We start from the raw sequence: 6,000 nt of genomic DNA on the forward strand, positions 1-6,000 counted from the left end.
CCTTTTGGAGGCAGTGGGCGTGGAGAGGAAAGGACTTGAGAGAGGGCTAGGGTTTTATATCTGTTATAATTTTAATTTTCCCACGAGACATTTCTGAAGGACGACTCAATAGGATTTGATTCTGAAATAAAATGACAAAGTGAATTGCAGACGCAGTAACTCTAGTACTGCTAGTTAGAAGAAGGACAGACAATGGACATTGGATTGGGTAGCTAAGAAAAGAACCTGATCTAGGGCCAAGAATGCAGTTAGCAACAGGGGCCTGAGCAGTGCTGGTAAGAGGTAGGGTCCCTTTTGCTTTTTCTTTTAGTTGCAATGCGTCATGAATTACTTCTCCAATGGAAAAAAAAATGACACAAATTTTTGTCATTTTAATTGTGTTAAATTTGAAGTGTTGGTAGTTTTTCAAAGTTCAATGGAATGTGAACTTGGGGCTCAAGTAAAAGAGCAGGGCTTCTAGTGACCACCTGGGCATCGTCAGGTTCAGTGGCTTTGGGGTGTGTGCATGGAAACAATAAGAGAGACTGGGGAGAGGGGAGGAAGGCACAGAAGCTGAGGGTCAAACACATGGTTGGTAAGTGAAGACAGTGGTAGAAAGAGATGTCTTTCAGAAACTGGGGGAGCCTTATACTTCGGGGACCATGGAGTCCATCCAGAAATCTACCAGCAGTAAGTCTCTCCAGAGGAAGGAGAGATAAGGGCAGGGGTCCACCTGCATCAGACAGCTATTATATTAGGAGGCTTTCTGTCCCTGGGATAAAGTTCTGAGAGGATAAATGACTTGCTCAGACACAGAACCTACTAAGCCGGAGCACCGTGGAGTTGGCAATTGCTTTGGGCCAAAATGTACACTGACCTCCAATGACAGTGTATGGACTGTACAAGAAGAGGGTGGGAAAAGCCACATTTTAAACTCCTCAGCTATGTGCAGAACCACACATCAGGTTCTTGATCCTTACCCTAAACAGCCTGGGTTTCAAGCTGCTCTTTTTATAGAGCGCCCCCTCCTGGAAGCCAGAATTCTACGTTGACTTTCTGGAGCTGGGGTTCTGGAGAGGAAAATTGCTTCTCAACTATGGAAGCCCAGGAATGTTAAAAGTTCCTTGAGGTGAACGGAAAATTTTCAACATATGAAAGGAGGCATTGAAAAATTATAGACTCCTTGCCAGACTAGATTCAACTAAACTGATGGAGTCAGAAATTCAGAAAAGAATTATTTCCTGCAAAAGAGGTTAGGGGTCCCACTAGAACACAGGAAGATGAACTGAACCGCAGCAACCCCATTCCTTCTGCACATCTAGTGAATGAGCCTGCTTGAACCCCCAGACACGTTTTCACACCCCACCCCCTCCTCCTGAAACTCATTCACTAGGCACTAGAATTTCCCACTAAATTACTTTTTGGCATTGACTTCTCTCTTTCTCTCATATCCTATGCCCTTGCTCTAAGAAAATAATAATACACATACCAAACAAATCTTTTAAAAATGAAGCAATGTTTATGACTCCATAACTCTAAGCCATCATAAAATGCACATGTTTAGATATTGTTCTGAACCAAAAGCTGCCAAGTTGGTAAGGAGTAAGGAAAGGTCAGGTTTTGGGTAAGTATTTAAAGAAAGGGTTGAAACCTGGTTTGCTAGTGCTCCTAGTGTAGAATCCAGTGTTTCCATCACCACGTACACACCTAAACATGCTGATCTGACCCAAGTGAAACAAGCCGATGTGGTCAGAGGCCTAAGAAATGACCGTGAAAAAGAGTTGTACCCTCAACATTTTGATATGTGATGCACTATACTGGAAAGAGCCACACTGTTGTGGGGATAGGCCTGGGCAGAGGTGAGGTGGCTTGAACTCCTCAAATCCACTCTGGGGATGCCTCCATCTTTAGGGCAAATGTCATTGCCTGTTATTGATCAAATAAATGAAGCTTTCATCATTGGCCCCTTAAGATGCATCTATTAGCAACTGGAGGTTTTCTAGAAAGGTGGGAGACAAAGTCTTAGCTCTTGGGGGGTGTCTGAAGTTGTACAGGAAACAGCCAAGCCTCATGTGGAACTGTGTCATTTGCCCCTTTTCACTCTTCGCGCTGCCATCTAAAAGGAAAAGAAAATAGTCACCTGATAACTCGCGCACCATCTGCAGTCTCTAGAACAGAGGAGCAAGGCAGACTGGTTTAGTACTGAGTTGGTAGCTGTGCATTTTCCCTTCCAAGAGAGGCCCTCAGGTGCAGCACAGGGTTCCCATGGTGACCGGCACTGGTGATGTCACCCTAGGGCTAATATCAGGCTCCCGGACACCTGGCCAAGGAGCACATTTTTTTTCCTCCCACAGTGTTCAAAGGCATTATAAAATAATGTAAAAAATATAAAATAATGTTAGCATCACCCAAACTTCTGGAGCCCAAACCATCATTTTAGGAAAAAAAATACATACACACACAAAAATAACATGAACATAAGCTTCTGAGATGAACAATTCTTAAACCATTTTTATCTTTTTGGCTCTTATTTTACAGATCCTGTTTTTAAAAGAATGAAGCATTATGTAGACTCCAATGTCTAACAAAATAGAGGGACATTGACTTATAGTAGACTTAGAAATCCCTAACATTTCTCTGAAGAATGTAATTGAACAAGTATAATTACAAAAGTTGTTTTTTTTTAATTTCTTTAGTACAATGTTAAAAATAATTCATTGTGGAACTGTAAGTCATGAAAAAAATGTGGATGGAAATCAGATTTCTATGTTATAAGGTGGATAAGATACAAAGCCAGCAAAGCCTTCCTTGACTCCCTCTCCCCAGACCCTGTCCTTAACCTGCTCAGCTTTTCCCAGAGCCCCCACACTACCTGATATGCCATCCGACCACCCTCCCTGGAACTGAAACTTCACAGAACAGGGATTTTTGTCTGCCATGTTGACAGCTTCATATTCAGTACCTAGAACATTTGGCATGTAGCAGGTGCTCCGTGCAAATTCTCAGAGGAACGAAAGGATCTAAGCTTATTCCTTGGCTTCTTTTTTTCTTTAGCAAGAACTAACAACACAACTTTAATTTTATACACATTCTGATCAAAACCTACGTGTAACGTAACATTCCCTTTATTGTTTATGAAGATGCTCTGATTCCTTGTGTAAATCTCATTGGGTGCCTGCTCCCTTCTCACAAGGGCTTGATTAGGGTCAGATCATGAAAATAACATTTATGAATGAAAGTACAGTAACCGCTAAAAAACTGGCAGCTGAAGGAATGATTGGACATGTAAATGCACCAGCTAAGAACTTAAATTCTGGCTTGCCACTCTGCCAATTCATTAAGAATACAGCTAGAAGATGAAGCAGAATAAATCCGAGTTTTTTCCTTTCTTAAAATGAGATTTGTAATTAGGACAGCCTACTTAAGGATGAATGGCCATAACCTATACAAACAATGGCATGAATAAGAATCTTGGGTAAAAACCAAAAGGAAAGCAGCCTGGGCTTGCAGGGAGCAGGGAGGATGCCCGGGCTCTGGCACCTACAGTCTGAAAGACTTTAACCTGTACAACAAGGGTACCACCCCTTTTCTTGTCTACCTTGAAGAGTTGTAAAGATTAATTTAAATACAGATCAGAGATTGCTGTGAAAGATGTAAAATACTGTTGCACATTGCAAGAAAACCTTTTGATTGGTCTATGGCCCCAAGGAATGCCGAAACCTGAGGAGTTTATAAAGAAGTACAAAAATCAACTCAGTTCTGATTATTCAGACAAGATCAAAGCCACAGGACATCTTCCAACTACACTAAGACAACGCCCTCCTGCCTCCCTGGGCCTGGGCTCTCTTCCAAGGGAGAGGCTTTGCTGCATCATGCATCTAACTCCCAGGATCTCTGAATTTTGGAGTGATTGGGAGAAATACCCCTTTGTGATACAAGATGGCTAGTCAAATTAGACCAGCTTAAGAACAGGGAAAGAGGGTCAATCCCTAAGCTATATGAAGAAGCTGTCCTTTCAATCTGGTGTTATGGTTTGGATGAGAGGTGTCTCCAAAAGCTCACGCGTGAGACAATGCAAGAAGGTGTAGGAGAAATGATTGGGTTATAGGAGTATTAACCTAATCAGTGAATTAATCCCTGGTGGGATTAACTGAGTGGTAACTGGAGGCAGGTGGGGTGTGGCTGGAGGAAGTGGTTCATGGAGGGCATGGCTATGTATCTGGCAAATGGAGTCTCTCTGCTTTCTGATCACCATGTGAGCTGCTTCCCCCTGCCACACTCTTGCTCCATGATGTTCAGCCTCATGTCCAGCCCTGAGGAATGGAGTTGGCCTTCTATGGATTAAGACCTCTGAAACTGTGAGTTCTCAAATAAACCTTTCCTCCCTACAATTGTTCTGGTCGGGCCTTTTAGTCACAGGAGTGAAAAAGTTGACGAAAACATCTAGTGATGACGGACTTCCTAGGATGTGGCAGCCATCTAGGGAAAGGCCTCCAAGGAAAGGGAGTTTGGGGTGTTGGAAAGTCCGGCAGTCAGAGGTCCCAAGTTCAAGTTCTGGCTCCTTATTTGTTAGCTGAGTGATCTTGGGCACATAAGTTGGTCTCACCTTGTTCCACTGTAAAACGGGAGAGATAATACCACTTGTGCCACGTTTCTATATGGATTAAGCACATAAAATCCTAGGAAAGGTGCTTTAAAAATTACAAAGCACCTTGCTAGACTTTGTGATTACTTTCCAGTAATTGTGCTCTTTGGAAACTGAAGGCAAGAAAAATAAACACACAGAGACTATAATGGTCAGTATTTGGTGTATTCCCTTCAGACTTTCTTCCAGGAAAACAGATGATCTTTCCAAGGGGCTTAGGGAAGTGCTGCGTGCACTGTCCCATCTCATGAATGCTCACTCTAAAAGCACCTTCCTCCCAGGCGAGAAGGAAATGAGGCACCCCAAGAACCAGCAATTGTAGGAAAGGTCATAAGATGACTTTGTGAGTTAATACCATGTCACAGAGCAGGTGGCTGCAGGCCAGCAATACCAGTGATTTGGCCAAAGCTCAGAGTTAAGGCAGGATGGAGACTCAACCAGGAACAATTCAGCTACTTTAAATTCACCATTCCTTTTGGTACTGAAACATGGTGTCGCTCATTTAAAGTCTCTTTTTCACTTCATTTACCCTTAAGATTTAAGATATGTGTACTGTTGTCACAAGTCGGAATAAAACATTACATTTAGTAAGTAAATGGACATGTCTACGGTCCTACTTCCAGATTGCCTTCATGTCCTATGAAGGTCCCCTCCAAAAAGATACATAATGTCTACATGTAAACAATATGAAATAGACCAGAAACAATGAGGGACAAATTCCCCTTGACATCTGCCTTAAGCCAATAGAGAAGAATCTCCCTGGGAGTATGGACTCAGATTATAAACCTTGAAAGATCAAAAGAGCCGAGGACTGAGAATACAAGGGAAAATTAAACTGAAGATATTAGAGACATACAAAAGGAAAGAATGTAGGTAATCTGGGATCAGTTTCAAAAACATGTATTGTCTGATGAAAACAACAGAAGCCCTGGTGTGTGTGTGCAAGTGGTTTTATAGTTTGCAGAATTTTTTTGAAGCTTTCCCAAACTCATAATAATAATAATAATAATAATGAATGATGCAAGAAAAAAAAGGGGCCAAAGAACTTGAGTAAGCTAAAGTATCCTAATGTTTGGTATGAAAAGTACAAAATGACTCTTATTTGAAATTCCTTTAAAAGTTTGAAAGAAGGGTAGGTATACATGTATGTGCACAGGTGTACATGTATGGTAGATTCATACTACCCACACACGCTTTCATATAAGCCCAGATTGATTTGTTCTTAATATTATTTCCCCATGTGGCACCTGGCATGTGTAACATCTTTCGTTTTTTATTTTTCAAGCATTATCCAACTCTTGATTAATGTTGCACATTGCAGTTAAGATCAGAATCTTCATCTTGGTGTCAGAGGTTGCTATGGTTTAGTTGGGAGG

The sequence above is a fragment of the Urocitellus parryii genome, chromosome 2 (assembly GCF_045843805.1).
Source record: "Urocitellus parryii isolate mUroPar1 chromosome 2, mUroPar1.hap1, whole genome shotgun sequence".
Classification (NCBI taxonomy): Eukaryota; Metazoa; Chordata; class Mammalia; order Rodentia; family Sciuridae; genus Urocitellus; species Urocitellus parryii.